The sequence below is a fragment of the Oryctolagus cuniculus genome, chromosome 13, assembly GCF_051225735.1.
Source record: "Oryctolagus cuniculus isolate XC-2025 breed Fujian yellow rabbit chromosome 13, ASM5122573v1, whole genome shotgun sequence".
NCBI lineage: Eukaryota > Metazoa > Chordata > Mammalia > Lagomorpha > Leporidae > Oryctolagus > Oryctolagus cuniculus.
Window position 1 is genome coordinate 113,026,426 of NC_142879.1, and position 17,120 is coordinate 113,043,545.

At 39.1% G+C, this 17,120-nt stretch overlaps 1 pseudogene; it reads right to left on the minus strand.

Moving 5' to 3' along the window:
• Nucleotides 1-15,859: 15,859 nt before the first annotated feature.
• On the minus strand, nt 15,860-16,246 carry LOC149122882 (vesicle transport protein GOT1B pseudogene; annotated as a pseudogene).
• Nucleotides 16,247-17,120: the final 874 nt, after the last annotated feature.

Sequence of the window (17,120 nt, forward strand, 5' to 3'; positions counted from 1 at the left end):
TGGTAAACTTATGTTTGTCAACTTAAGTTATATAAATATGTATTTTAAAAGGTAAGCATAGGTGCTGGCATGGTGGCATCATGGGTAAAGCCACCACCTGCGATGTCAGTATCTGATATGGGTGCCAGTTCATGTCCCAGCTACTCCACTTCCAATCCAGCTCTCTGCTAATGGACTAGAAAAAGCAGAGGAGGATGGCCCAAGTGCTTAGGCCATGCCACCTGCATAGGAGACCTCAAAGAAGTTCCTGTCTTGGGCCTAACCATTCCCAGGCATTGTAGCCATCTGGAGAGGGAATCAGCATATGGAAAATCTCTCTCTCTCTCTCTCTCTCTCTCAATCTTTAAAAAAAGATATAAGCATAAAGATACAAATTTAAATACATACAGAAATATAGAGCATTATAACACCAGTCCAAACGAACTTGGAATATCTATATCCATTTCAGACAAATCAGGATTTAGATCAGAAAAAATTTGCAAAGGTTACATAAGATACAGCAGGCAGTTGTCTAAAAAGGAATTACAATGCTTCATAACTATACATGTAACAGAGCATCATACTAATTAATGCAAAAACTTACAGAATTGCAAAGCAAAATATTGACACACCATTGTTAAACGTATAAACACAACAGTACACATAACAAGCAAGTGATTCCTATTATTTAGTGTAATCATTCAGAGATGCTAGTTAACACAAGATGGGAAAATCAATAATTAAGTCCACTCTAAGTTTTGGCAAATTGTAAAACAAATAAATGCATATATGAAAAGTTATATATTAATCTATCAACACTTCCTACTAAATTTGAACTTACTCACCATGTATGAAACAACAAAATTTTCCCATTATGTACAAAGCTTTACCATGCATTAGTTCTTCAAGAATTAAAAAAAAAACAAACACTGTCATCAACATCAAATATAAACTTAAAACAAGCCAAATGCCATAAAATACAGAAGCGATGAGAGAATTTGGTGAACCACAGCCTCAAACAGCAGCATGCTGCATGTGAAAAATTTTGGGGGAAGCAGCATTGCTTTAGTATCAATAGGTTAACATGAAATTGGACAGTTCACAAAAGGCAGAGGAGCTGGTGTCATGGCATAGCAGGTAAAGCCACCACCTGCAGTGTCAGCATCCCATATGGGCACTGGTTTGAGTTCGGCTGCTCCACTTTCAATCCAGCTCTCTGCTATGGCCTGGGAAAGCAGAAGATGGCCCAAGATCTTGGCCCCTGCACCTGTGTGGGAGACCCAGAAGAAGCTCTTGGCTCCTGGCTTTGGACTGGCTCAGCTCCAGCCATTGCAGCCAACTGGGGAATGAACCAGTGAATGGAAGATCTCTCTCTCTCTCTCTCTCTCTCTCTTTCTCTCTCTCTCTCTCTGCCTCTCCTCTCTCTGTGTAACTCTGACCTTCAAATAAATAAATAAAAATATTTTAAAAAAAGGTAGAAACTGACAATAAGCTACAAAGAACATCCCAAAGAATCAAGATTTGATCATCTCCGGGGGGAGAAATAGAAAAGATCAGGAAGACACCTAAACTGACCAAGGCCCATTTATCCTGGGGACAACACTATGTTGTTCTTGAAACTTGGCAGAAAAGAAAGATGTCAAGCATTCTCTTTCCCTGGGGCTGGCACTGTGACATAGTAGGTAAAACCCCTTACTGCAGTACTAGTGTCCCATATGGGCACTCCATTTCCAATCCAGCTCTCTAATTCACCTGGAAATCAGAATAAGATGGCCCAAATGCTTGGGTCCCTGCTCCCATGTGGGATGGCCAGAAGCTTCTGGCTCCTGGCTATGGACTGACACAGCATTAGCCTTTCCAGCCATTGGGGTATGAGCCAAGTAGATGGGCGATTTCTCTATCTCTGCCTCTCTATCTGTAACTTTGCATTTCAAATAAATAAATACATAAAAAAATCTTTAAAAAATTTTCTTTCCCTTTTCATGCCTTATTGAATAAACTCAGGTTCCATGCAAGAACATAAAAATCTAACACTCAAATCACAGTACATAATTCCTAAATAATTGGTCAAAGTATAATTAGATTGCAGCAAGCTTCTACAAAGCACATAAAGGAGAATAGCTCTGGGAAGCAGCCTGCTTAATCCACAGTTCACAAAGGAACCCAAATGCAGAAGCTTAAACAGGTTTCCAAGCCTTGACAATCACTCTGACTGTGGAGATGTAAAGCTTATGCTAGCTGGAGAATGAATGAAACATTAACAACCAGAAAATGTAACTCTGGAGGCTGCACACTTTCAGTAATGTGGAATCATCCAAAACTAGAGTAGCAGCTCAACACTCACCCAAAATGAGTTTAAGGTTCTGACCCAGGGTGTCTTTGACATTAGTTTTAACATCAAACATGAGATGTTTGTTGAACACTAACCAATTCTCCAATACCTATTAATTGCCAAACAATTCAGTTGTACCACCATTTAGAGTCAGCAGAGGCCTCAAAGGCTAAGTGCTCAGTGCCACAACAGTCCTCCCGCAGATGCCAGTGGAAAAGCCAGTGTTTGCTTTTTCTGTTTACTGGTCTCCATTGTGATGTTATCTAGGGATCCTGCCCAGTCACCTCATTAGCATAAACTTAGCTACTATCTTAAAAGTATGTGTCATGCAGAATCAAAACCACCCCCTTCAGATCAGAGCACAGCTCCATCTGCTGTTGTGGTCATCCGAGGGGTGAATTAGTGGATGGAAGACCTCTCTCTCTATTTCTCTGCCATTCCTTCTCTCTTTGTGTAACTCTGATTTTCAAATAAGTAAATAATTTTTTTTTAAAAAAGCCACCCCTTTTTCATCTCTGATTTTATTGATTTGGGTCTTTTCTCTTCTTTTTTTAGTTAGTTGGGCAAATGGGGTGTCAATTTTATTTATTTTTTCAAAAAACCAGCTCCTCATTTGGCTGATTTTTTGTAATGTTTTTCTTGATTCAATCCTGTTGATTTCTTCTCTGATTTTAATTATTTCTCTTCTCCTACTAGATTTGGGTCTGGTTTGCTGTGAATGAGATTGATCTTAGAAGTTCTTCCTCAGCCATGGCATTGTCTGTGTATACAAAGGCTGTTGATTTTTGTGCATTGATTTTATACCCTGCTCCTTTGCCAAACTCTTCTATGAGTTCCAATAGTCTCTTAGTAGAGTTCTTTGGGTCCCCTAAATAAAGAATCATGTCATCTGCAAAGAGGGATAGTTTGAGTTCTTCCTTCCCAATTTGTATCCCTTTAATTTTTTTTTCTTGCCTAATGGCTCTGGCTAGAACCTCCAGAACTATATTGAATAGCAGTGGTGAGAGTGGACATCCCTGTCTGGTACCAGATCTCAGTGGAAATGCTTCCAACTTTTCCCCATTCAATAGGATGTTGGCTGTGGGTTTTTCATAGATTGCTTTGATTGTATTGAGGAATGTTCCTTCCATACCCAGTTTGCTTAGAGTTTTCATCATGAACAGGTGTTGTATTTTATCAAATGCTTTCTCGGCATCTATGGAAATAATCATATGGTTTTTCTTCTGCAGTCTGTTAATGTGGTGTATCACATTGATTGTCTTGCACACATTAAACCATCCGTGCATACCAGGGATAAATCCCACTTGGTCTGGGTGGATGATCTTTCTGATGTGTTGTTGCATTCTATTGGCGAGAATTTTATTGAGGATTTTTGCATCTATGTTCATCAGGGATATTGGTCTGTAATTCTCTTTCAGTGCTGCATCTTTTTCTGGCTTAGGAATTAAGGTGATGCTGGCTTCATAGAAAGAATTTGGGAGGATTCCCTCTTCTTTGATTGTTCTGAATAGTTTGAGAAGAATTGGAGTTAGTTCTTCTTTAAATGTCTGGTAGAATTCAGCAGTGAATGCATCTGGTCCTGGGCTTTTCTTTGTTGGGAGGGCCTTTATTACTGTTTCAATTTCTGTCTCAGTTATGGGTCTGTTTAGGTTTTCGATGTCTTCCTGGTTCAATTTAGGTAGGTTGCATGTGTCCAGGAATCTATCCATTTCTGATAGGTTTCCCTGTTTGCTGGCATACAAGTCCTTGTAGTAATTTCTGATGATTCTTTTTATTTCTGTGGTGTCTGTTGTTACATTTCCTTTTTCATTTCTGATTTTATTGATTTGGGTCTTTTCTCTTCTTTTTTAGTTAGTTGGGCCAATGGGGTGAAGTCCAGTTTTCCCAGAACCATTTGTTGAATAGACTGTCCTTGCTCCAGGAATTAGCTTTAGATCCTTGATCAAATATAAGTTGGCTGTAGATGTTTGGATTGATTTCTGGTGTTTCAATTCTGTTCCATTGGTCTATCCAGCTGTTTCTGTACCAGTACCATGCTATTTTGATTACAACTGCCCTGTAGCATGTCCTGAAATCTGGCATTGTGATGCCTCCGGCTTTGGTTCTTAGTGCATTATGATCAATTGTGAACTGAAATTGATCACTTGGAATAGTGAGATGGCATTGGTACATGCCACCTTGATGGGATTGAATTGTGTTCTATGGGGGTGCAAACTGTTGAAATCTTTACTTAATGTATACTAAACTGATCCTCTGTAAAAAAAAAAAAAAAGAAATTATCAATTCCCAACTTGACTCTCACTGGGATTAAACATGACAATAGGTCTGATCTGATTTCATCATCATTTAAAAAAATCATCTATTATTTTTCACTTTATGTTTCTGTGTGGGAGCAAACTGTTGAAATCCTTACTTAATGTATACTAAGCTGATCTTCTGTATATTAAGATAACCAAAAATGAATCTTGATGTGAATGGAAGGGGAGAGGGAGTGGGAAAGGGGAGGGTTGTGGGTGGGAGGGATGGTATGGGGGGGAAGCCATTGTAATCCATAAGTCATACTTTGGAAATTTATATTCATTAAATAAAAGTTAAAAAAAAAAGAAAAAAAAAGCCACCCCTATCACTCAGGAAATTTCCAGTGTCTCTGGATCTGGATCTCTGTGCCAGAAAGTTAAGGTAAGTCCAAACAAATATTTTATTATACCAGGAACTGAAATAAACTCTTTAAATTCACAAATTTTTCTCATCCAACAGAATCTGATCTTCCTATTCTCCATTTACACAAACCATGCTCTGATAAGATCAACTCTGTAAATGTAAAATCAAACTGCTGTGCATCCAAAGCACATTTGCTTTCTAGGTTTCACATCACTTAGCTATGATGGTTTTCTTCTGCTTTTGTCAAAGTTTTATTTTTTCCCTTCACAAAGCTGAGAGAATACAGAGTGCATGAATTACTTCTATCTTGTCTCTTGAATATGAGCCTTTAAATTAGCTGACAGTGTCTCTGAGGAATAGGAACCACAGTAAGGAGGAAAAAGTTTTACTTTCCCAAGGTGTAAGCTATCTAGGTGGAGGGTATACAGAAGAGGCCCCAGTCTCAGGGACCCAGCTACTCCCATGACAAGTTCTTCCTCCTGCTGTTCTCCAAGTAGACTGACACAGAAGCTGCTATGCACACCACACTCCTAGGGGCTTTGATCACTGGGGGCATCTCGGGTCATTACCAACAGATGGTTTTAAAACCCAGACAATGGCAGAGTAGAGGGTTTATTGAGAAGACATCGCTTTAAATTTTCCAAGGAAAGCCTCAACTCTATGTCATGCTGATAAGACATCAGCACATAGACAGAGAAATGGAGAGGTGCCCAGATTTTTTTAAAATTTATTTATTTTAATTTGAATTGCAGAGAAAGACAGATTTTCCATCTACTGGTTCACTCCTCCAAATGCCTGAAATGGCCAGACTAGACCAGAGTGAAGACAGGGGACCGAAACCAAATCTACAGTTTGCCTGTGAGCAGCAAAGATCCAAGGACTTGAGCCATCATCACCTACAGTTAGAGAATGAATTAGCAGGAAACTGGATTTGAACCATGGGAAGACCTCAGACACTCTGATGTGGGATGTGGCTATCCCAAGCAGCCTCTTAATGAAACATCTGCTCAAATGTCCACTCCAGGACTTCATATATATATACATATATATATATACACACACACATATATATATAATGTACACATTATATATACACATTATACATTATACATATTATACATAATATAATGTATGTGTATAATATACACATTATACACATTATATATGTGCATATATATATATATATATTACACTGGAGTTTCTACTTTCTCTCCTAGTAAATACAAACAGAAAATAAACCTTTCAAAGACTTATTGATTATTCTATAGAAAAAATCAATTAAAATACAGAAGCTTAAGCTTAATTAAATATATCAAGGGGAAAATATTTTGTAGTGTTGAAATTTCAGTAGGGAACTTGGCATTTGGCAAGGTGGGGAAGAGAGATGAACATTTAGGGATTTACTGCCAGGCTTTACAGTATGGCTTAACATGTTTCATCCCTGTGAAACCCACAGAAAAATAAATCCAATTATGAGCTATCAATGAGTGGTACCAGGTGGGACTTTATAAAAAGTGTTTAATGGGTTTTCAACAGGGTGTCTGCTATAGAAGCCTTTTTACATTGGCCTCTCCCCTACTGGCCACATGGTCTCTGAGCCACCTCAGGGCTCTGTCAATAAGAAGGCCATCATCAGATGCTGCCCTTCCAAATTAGACCAAAACCGTAAGACAAATAAAACTGTTTTCTGTAACTTGCGCAGTCTGTGATACTGTGTTACTAGCAACAGAAAGCGGGCCCAGATCCCTAGAAGAGCTATGCCGGGAGGACCAGGTTGTAGGCTTGAGATCCTGATTCCCCCAACTCTGTCCCTCAGAAAGGAGGGACAGAGGATCCCAGAGATCATGGTTTCTCCTCACAGGAACACCACACATGCATTCTGAATTCTCCCTGAGGACAGTTCCGTCCTCCCCACACAAATTGAGGGGACCCCAAGCAGCATGGAAGGAGCTCTAGGTCTGAGCTGAAGTCTCTGAGTGCCGAGTGAGACAAAATGGCCAGTGTCCAGGCTGTAGGCTGAGCTCACAGCCTGCAAGCCAAGTGGAATGGCCCCACACACTCACCCTTTCCTGGCTTCCAAGGCCTCCCCCTGCACTTCGGAGGACTGTAGTTGTGCGAGATGTTCACAGAATGACAAGCCTCACCCACCTGGGGCCTTTCTCAGCAGCAGAGTTGGAAAGCCCAGTATAACCGAGCCAGCAAAGAAGATCACCATGGTTATGCAGTGTTCTCCCAGTGCGCTGAATAGACAGTTCTCACAGCCAGTAAGCGCACATGACATCAGAGGAGATGCAACCAATCAGAATCGCCCTTGGTATGGGGGCAGTCACTGGGGTCATGCAGAGTGAGGACAGTGAGGGATGAAGCCTGGACTAGAGTTTGAAGCCATCTCACCCTCCTATGGCCTTACTCTGCAGACAACAGGGGGCAGGGTCACCTCCCTGGTGAACCCACACACTGGAGTCCTGTAAACTGCAACAACAAAGTGCTCATGAGTTGCAACTTACAAATGTCTATTGGATCCAGGGCCTTTCTTTGTCTTCATAGTCTTGTTCTATTCTGCCCTTAGGTCACTTGAATATATATTAAGAATATTTAAAGATATTACATTTGTTTCATTTCCCTTAAGAATTTCTTTCCTGGTCTGTATTTGGTCACTTACAATTGCTTCCTGTTTGTTTCTTGCTGGCACATAATGACCCACTTGATTGCATATATTGCTTGCTAATCCAGTAATTTTGCTTAATTCACTTATCAGTTTGGATTTACTTTTGAACTATTTTGGATTATCTTTGTAGATAATAGTGTCATCTTCATATACTGACAATTTAGCTTCTTAAAAATTTTTCCTTATATCTAACATTTTCTTTATGTTTTATTTTCCTGACCACATCTCCACTACATTTGTTGAGGAGAGACTGTGAGAGGATCTCTAGCCCATGGAAAAGGTTTCAATGTTCTTTGTTTATTGTGCTGTTAGTTTTTTGTTTTAAAGAATATTTTATTTATTTATCTTACAGGTAGAGTTAGAGAGAGAGAGAGAAAGGCTTTCCTTCCGCTGGTTCACTCCCCAGGTGGCTGCAATGGCCGGAACTGTACTGATCTGAAGCCAGGAGCCAAATGCTTCTTCCTGGTCTCCCATGCAGGTACAGGGGAAAGCAATTGGGCCATCTTCTAACGCTTTTCTAGGCCACAGCAGAGAGCTGGATTGGAAGAGGAGTAGCCGGGACTAGAACTGGTGCCCATATGGGATGCTGGCACCACAGAGGATTAACCTACTGTGCCACAGAGCCAGCCCCAAGACAGTCTTTTTCTAAAGATTTATTTATTTATTTGAAAGGCAGAGTTACAAAGAGAAAGAGGCAGATGCAGAGAGAGAGAAGAAGATAGAGAGAGAAAGACAGAGAGAGAGAGAGGTCTTCCATCAGCTTGTTCACTCCCCAAATGGCAGTAACAGCCAGAGCTGTGCTGATCTGATCTGAAACCAGGAGCCAGGAGCTTCCTCCAGGTCTCCCATGTGGGTGCAGGGGCCCAAGCACTTCAGCCATCTTCTACTGTTTTCCCAGGACATAGCAGAGATCTATATCTGAAGTAGAGTAGCCAGGACTTGAACCGGCACCCATATGGGATCCTGACACTACAGGCAGTGGCTTTACCTGCTATGCCACAGTCTACCCTCTGTTTCTTTCTATGTTTCTTATTTTAATTATAAGAATGAACCCAAAATGATTGATTTTGCCTTTGATTCCAACATATTCACTGAAGCATATAAATTTTCTTTAAGAACTGATTTAAATGGAATCCCAGGTACTCCTACCTTTGCTTCTACATCCTATACCTGCAGACCCCATCTGCCTCCCAATGGCCCCAACCCCATGTGCCTGTAACTATGCCAGACTCTGTGTGTCTCTAATCATGATCCTGAAACCAGTATATTCTCTGAAGTATACCATTTTATGTGACTGTGAACCCTGTCAGTCCTTTAGCTTTTGTCATTGAAGAATCTTTGTCATCCAGCCCAGCTCTTAGAAAACTCTGTCAATTGTGCCTGCAGCATGTGCTGGCTGAATGAGTCTACCACTTACAAGAATGACTGCTTCCCTTGTCCATATAGCCCACTTCAGGACTTCAGTGTCTCTAACCTTTCTGACCTACAGGGTGACTTTGTTTCTGTCCTGCAGTCTCTCCATTCCCTGTGTCAGCTCATATGAGCATTTGGTGACATCTGTCCTTTGTCTGAGAGGGCATGCATTCCTTCAGGTGGCTCTGTGCCATTTATCTGTGTCCACTTTATGTTTCTTCCTTTTCTATTGATCCCCATGCCAAGCGGCTGCACATTAAGGATCTTCTGCCTCACAAGTCTTTACCTAGTGTGACAATTTGATTATCTGTTAACCTACTGAAAGAATCTTTATGTCTTAAAAGTTAGGTCATGGTAAATATGGTTATATGTGGGCATAAGTTTGTTTTCATGAGAATTGGATAAATAAATAGGGACATGGTTGCTGCATTGTATGTTGATACTATTGTAGCCTTTATGAGAGCATGTCAAGATATCTTGTAAAGCACCACTATATATTCCCACCTGCCATGAATAAGACTTTCTGGTGTTTTGTGTACTTGTAAACCATAGTCATTGTCATTGATGTTTTATATTGTTAACACCCTTATAGGTGTGTACTTCCACTGTTTTATTGATATGTGAATTTGCATTCACTTAATGTATAGTTAATGCTTTCTCATTATAATTCCCTAATGGTCAGCATATTTTATTTGTTTCTTTTATTCAGATTTTACTAAAGCTTTATCTTTCACAATAAGAGCAAATTTCAGGTGATTTAGAACATTTGTTAAGTTGGGTTCCCAAGTCACTTTTTATTGTTTCCATATAGAACTTGATAACTTCAAATTTCCATGCCTCTGTGTAATTTGATAATCCATTTTTAATTTATCAAGTGTAAGTTTATGGATAAAACTACTAACACTTTGAGTGGATCTTCACTGACAAATGAATCATGAATCTTCACAGACTCATTTTTCATGGAGAAATATGGTATTGTAGCATTTCACTGGAGTTCTATAAACTGTTAATGTGAGAAGAGAACACAAAACTGCAGTGACATGTAAATAAATACTCAGGGATCACCTCACTCAGTAGCTGTAGTAGACTCATATCTATGCTCTAACCTCACACTGAGGGCCACACAACCTCATGAAAAGCAAAATTACAAGTTACTGTACATTATATAGAATCTTTCAAAATTCAGCTAAATTCTTGTACTAAATCTGCCATGTCAAGAGTTTTCTATACCAGATTATATCCATCCTTGAGATTGTACCTCAGAACAGTTTTTCCCCATTTTGATTAGCATTGGGTTTATTCACATAGGATGTGTTCCTGTGTGCCCTTTTACCCTGTAATGTGCACAACAGACATTTCAATACTTTCAAAGTTTCCTAATGCTAGCATAGCAGATTACATAGCAATTGCTCTCTTCTCCCTCTTTCAGTGGAAGGACTTTGAGCTGCTAGTCTCCTGTGAAGAAGACTTTCAGAGATTTATATAAAGCATTTTTGAATGATGCAACAAAATTTCAGCCCTTTCATTCCAAGAGGGTAGAGCTGATTTCTGTCATCTCCTCTAGCAATTTGCTCTTTGCAGCACTCCCTCTCTGTCACCAGGTCTTTGATAGTCTTCTGAAATAGACTTTTAAATCTCTTTTTTTAAAAAAGGATTTATTTATTTATTTGAAAGTCAGAGTTACACACAGAGAAATAAGGAGAGGAAGAGAGCGAGAGAAAGAGAGAGAGAGTTAGAGAGAGAAAGGTATTCCATCTGCTGATTCACTCCCTAATTGGCCAGAACAGCTGGAGCTGCATGGATCTGAAGCAGGGAGCCAGGAACTTCTTCCAGGTCTCCCACACAGGTGCAGGGGCCCAAGGACTTGGGCCATCTTCTACTGCTTTCCCAGGCCACATCAGAGAGCTGGATCAGAAATGGGCAGATGGATTTGAACCAGCACCCATATGGGATGCTGGCATTGCAAGCATCAGCTTTGCCTGCTAAACCACAGTGCCCGCCCTGGCTTTTTAATCTTTTAGTTCAAGCTCTTTATTTCCTTATGTAATTGTCCCAAGCCATGCTGATCTTCCTGGTCCTTTCTTCACCATCTCACTGATCATCAGCAGTCTCTTTGTACTGAGACTCTTCCCTTTTCAATAGACATGTCCTCCTATGCTCTATCACTACAATTAATCTACCTGTCAATTGTTGTTCTGAACTTTGGATCATTTATAAATTTGGTAATACATGGATTTTATCAAAACAGAATAACTTTTCTTTGAGGTTATAAGTTATACACAATTTTTTACATTTGTAGTATTCAAACTACAGTCAGTATTAAATGTGACTTGATAAATAAATTTTGACTGCCTCTTATGATATGCAGTCTGTATTTTGCACTATTATTAAGAGTCACATTTAGAAATTAACCCTAAAATATGTTGAATTTCAAGTCTTTCATTTGTGTACAAGGGGAAGAGCTGTTTAATTTCTTGGAATTTATTATCATAGAACAAAAAGGCTTCCTTATGATACCACAATATTTCAAAATGAAGAATTTTTAAAGATGTTATTTATTTATTTGAGAGGTAGAGTTACAGATAGAGATAGGAAGACACAGGGATAAAGGTTTTCCATCCATTGGTTCATTCCTCAAACAGCCACTATGGCTGGAGCTGGGCTGATCTGAAGCCAGGAGCCAGGAGTTTTTTGGGGGTTTCCCATACAAGTGCAGAGGCTCAAGTACTTGGGTCACTTTCCACTGCTTTTCTTTGCCACAGCAAAGAGCTGGATCAAAAGAGGGGCAGGACATGAACCTGCACCAATATAGGATACCAGCACCACAGGCAGAGATTTAGTTTACTGCAACACATCAATGGACCCCATAGGCAGAATTTTAAACCCCTGAGTCTCATAGAAAAAAATGATAGCAATTTGAAAAAGAAACAATTTTCAACTTTCTTTGGAAAAAAATTGACTTCATATAACACGAGACTTTGGAAAAGGTAATCTACAGATGGACATGAGAGTGAAAAGATTATTTTTAAAAAGAGCATTATGCTTAAGATTCAAATGTGTTATGATTAACATTTACTTCTTTAGCAATTATTTTACAATGGACTTATAGCATGTGATATAAATCAGTCTCAACAGAATATTCTCTGGGACATTTGCTGAAGATTTTTTTTATAAAAAAAAGCTAGTATTCTGGGAGTGCTAGGTGGTATTCTGCTAGACAAGATTTATCAGAGGGGATCTTGTCTAAGAGGAGATTGCTGTCAAATGTGCATTTCCAGAACTGTACCAGGCTGAAGCCAGAAGTGAAGAATGCAATCCATGTCTCACACTTAGGCATAAGACTTACTTGAGACATTTCCACTGCCTCCCAGGGTCTGCAAGTATGAATAAGCCTTGTTCAAAGTAGAGACAAATGAGACTGTCCGTTTCTTCTGTCTTCATGAGATGCTTAGAGGACAATCTATAAGAAAGCTGGAGGGCCAGTGCTGCAGCTCACTAGGCTAATTCTCTGCCTTGCAGCACTGGCAGACCAGGTTCTAGTCCTGGTCGGGGCACCGGATTCTGTCACGGTTGCCCCTCTTCCAGGCCAGCTCTCTGCTGTGGCCAGGGAGTGCAGTGGAGGATAGCCCAAGTGCTTGGGCCCTGCACCCCATGGGAGACCAGGATAAGTACCTGGCTCCTGCCATCGGATCAGTGTGGTGCACCGGCTGCAGTGCACCAGCTGCGGTGGCCATTGGAGGGTGAACCAACGGCAAAGGAAGACCTTTCTCTCTCTCTCTCTCTCTCTCTCTCTCTCACTGTCCACTCTGCCTGTCAAAAAAAAAAAAAAAAGCTGGAAATCAGTGCTCAAGAGTGGCTCCAGTTCTCTGCATCTATTCACTTATTTCTAATATGTATATTTGATGTGAAAGTGACCAATCCAGCTCTCTGCTATGGCCTGGGATAGCAGAACATGACCTAAGTCCTTGGGCCCCTGCACCCACATGGGAGACCAGGAAGAAGCACCTGGATCCTGGCTTCAGATTGGCACAGCTCCAGCCATTGTGGCCATTTGGGAGTGAACCAACGGAAGGAAGACCTTTCTCTCTGACTCGCCCTCTCACTGTCTGTAACTCTACCTTTCAAATAAATAAATAAAATCTTTAAAAGAAAGTGACTTTTCACATTTTTATCAACTGTTTAAATTGAAGAGTTTATTTTCTTATTGTTGATTAAGTTTTTGATAAATTTTAAATACAATTCCTCTACTGTTTCCTCACATGGCACTTGTCTTCCACTATTTGAACTGTATCTTTTCAAATATTCATTCATTCATTTATTCATTCATTCATTTGAAAGGGATAGCAACACACATGGAGAGAGAGTGAGAGTGATAGCGCAAGAGAGAGAGAGAGAAAAGAGGAAAGAGGAGAGATAGGGAAATATCTTCCATCTGCTGGTTCACTGCCCAAATGCCCACAATAACTAGGTCTGGGCCAAGCATAAGCCAGGAGCCAGGAACTTTATTCTGGTCTCCTACGTGGTTAGTAGCAACCCAAGAATTTGGGGCAATTTCTGCTGACTTCTCAGGCACATTTCAAGGAGGCTAAATGGTGATCATTGAGACTATAAATGTTGGCTTTTATTTCTGAGGCAGGCATTCTGAGTATGCACTTTCATGATGTCTGCAACTCTGAAGTGGTTCACAGAAAATGCACACATAAATAGATGAAGCAAAACCCACAAAACTGTAGCAAGTGTTGAACTTAGTGAAAGTGCATGGGTGCTCATTGTGTTTTCCTTACTTTAAAAAAATGTAGGGTGTACAAACTTCATACATTTCATATATACAAATTTGGGAGCACAGTGATTCCCTTCACCCTATCCTCCCTCCTGCCCATACTCCCACCCTTCTTCCTCCCTCTACTATTTCTATTCTTATTTTTTTGTTGAAAAGGTATCTCTGTTACAGTGCAACATTTTATAAGAAATACATGTCTACAAAGAAGTGAAACAATATAGATGTGCCTTACATCAACAGATACTCTTCTTACTCTGAAAATAATTGACCCACTGTCAATGATATGAATCAGTCAAAAATATGTTTAACAGAGTCCTACAGGGCACCTATATAAGACAACACTCAATGTATATATATTTGACACTGCCCAAGTGAGGATATTAATTTTTGAAGAACATTAGACACAACTTGAGGTCTTTTATTCCATGAACGATTGAGGTAGGAGTCTCCATGTATCGCCATTTTCACAGATACATCTTAAGTCAAATGAAAGTTCCCCAAAAGACAGAAATCTCCAAAACTGAACCATCAGACTATGTACCAAGTCTTTCTTTCTTTAGATGAACAAGGTTAGGAATTCTACGTGCATCAAAAGATTTACTAAAGATAATACAAGTTGTAATATAGTTTGTAGACATGTTTGTAAATAATACCACAAATTTCAATTAGGATTTTATGTGTTAAAAAGCTTTGAAAGTGTTTAAAAATAAATAGCACAAACATTCATGATAAAACAAATAGTACTGTGCCTGTTGAAATGTGTTTCCACATCTATTATAAAAGAAACAACTGCTGTTTCTTACTGTCAATCAGCAACTTCTCACCTTTTTTTTTAGTGTCATATTTTTAGGTAACCATGGCCAGTTTAATTCTAATAAAATAACCTTAGGATGTGAACTTAAAATATTTTTTCCATTTCCTTAACCCAAAGAATGATCATATGAAACATACATCATATATACTCATTTTTGTATATTATGAAAAAGGTGAAAATAAATGAAGATTCAGATTAAATGAACTGCTTTTAATAAGTTATAAGTTTAACATTTTAATATGTTATATGTCTTAAAGTAAACATTATTAAAATTAAATTTTAATTAATTAAAAACAAAATAGTAAAACTACTGCTAAAATTAAAAAAAATAAAAGAATGAAGAAAAATCACATCATGATGTAGAAAAATCTACTTGGTTTGCATCATTTGGTATCATTAAGTAGAAGAATATTTAATGAGACAAGTTTCATAACCTCTTCATGGTCAAAAATGCTTTCTATTAAATATTAACATGTAATGAAGGATACAGAAACTCAGGAGGTCAGACTCCAAAGAAGCATCCACACTTCCAGAGTGTGTGGTTGACCAGAAAAGTGCATAGTCAGCTATAATTTAGGAAGCAAGAGAACTAATAGACCTCTGCCTATTCCAGAAAAAAGACTATTACAAAGTTCAGATTTACATCTGGCTGTAAAAAACTAAGATTCAGAAAGACCATAAAAGTTTTATTTTAACCACATATTTCCAAAAATAAAGCAATTCATACATGAAAACTGGGTTTCCCTTGGTTTTAATACATCAAAAGGACATAATCTAATCTAACTCATGCAACACTTTCAAAGGTACACTGCATTGGAAATATATTTGCCATTGTAGTGGACATTTCTACAAAGCAAATGCCTATGGGTGCTTCTGAACTTGCAAAAAAAAAAAAATCAGGTACCACAGTTCTCGAAGATGGCTGTGTTTCATACTTGGTGGAAACAATGAAGACAGCCTTCAGGAGTCTCAATACCCGTTGCAACATGATTTCCTCTCCCTCAGTTTGCTTACTGACTTCCGGTCACTTGATTAGAAGGCCTGTTTTTTCATTGCTTCTTTGCTAACTGCTGTTGATACTTTGTAGGCTATACATTTTAAACTTCTGTAAAGAACATTAAAAGCTACTTCATGAAATTTAATTTTGTGCTGAATATTCTTCAAAGAATTTTATAAATAATATTTTAAACGATTCTTCAAATTCACTTTTTGTTATATCATATTGTTGCTTTCTCCAACTTTATTCACAAATGATCTAGTTCCAGGTAAATTTCAGAGGTATCCAAGCACTGGCACTCTTCTAATAAAGCCAACCACCACAGGAAAAGCCCCTGAACAAGAGAAAGAATCCATAAGTTTTGAAAAACACACCTACCAAAGGCCAACCCAGGAAAAATCCAGTGGCTTTCATTTTATGTGTTTGAAAGAAGAATCTGAATGTTCTTCCTAAACCAATTACAAAAGCCAAGCCAGCCACAAACAAAACATTTCAATAGGAAGTAACACTTTGTCAAAAAAGAACCATTCCAAAGAATAGGAAAAACACTCCAAATCCTGTAATCCCATTCCAATTTTCTGGGTGTCTGTTAAGGAGATCATGGCTGTGGTGGTAAGGGCAGCAGTGGCAGCAGCTCGGAATGCCAATGGTGGGAAGCTGAGTCAGGAGAAATGAACCCATTTTTATTTGTAATCTCAGATTCAAATGGGCACTCAACACTGGTGAGTATTACACTATACTTCCCAAGGACATTGGTTTCTCCACTATCCATGTTACTTTTACAAACCCTTTTCCTCCTCAAATTTGTATCAACCCTGACTGTCCCTTACTGTCTACTGATGACCTGGCTCATACTTCATTGAGCAAGTATAATGAATGAGTTGGGAACTCTAATATTCCTACCATGCAAGACACCTTCCCCACATATAAATTCTACCTTCTCTCTCCTCTTTCAACAGATGATGTGTTCCTGATTCTATAGGCTTCTCACTTGGGTTTTGGATGACACCCTCAACTACTTCTGCACAAAATTCCCCTCTCTATTAAGTATTTATGCAGAAAAGAAGGAAGGAAAGAAGGAAAAAAGGAAGGGAGGGAGGAAAAAGGAGAGGGGGAGGAGGGAGGGAAGAGAAAAAGCTGTTTCCTTGATCACACCTCCTTTAGAGTTACAACTTCAATTCTCTCCTTTCTTTCCCTAAAGTGCTTTCTACAGTCATTCTTTCATTCCCTCACTTTTTATCCTCTCATCTCATCAGTCTGCTCTAACTGGACTTTATCCTCATCATTTCATAGAAGCTGTGCTAAGCAATATCGCCAACAACTTCAATCTTGTCTAAGCCAATGTCACTTCCCTGCCTTTATCTTTTTTTTTTTTTTTTTTTGATAGGCAGAGTGGACAGTGAGAGAGAGAGAGAGAGAGAGAGAAAGGTCTTCCTTTGCCGTTGGTTCACCCTCCAATGGCCGCCGCTGCAGCTG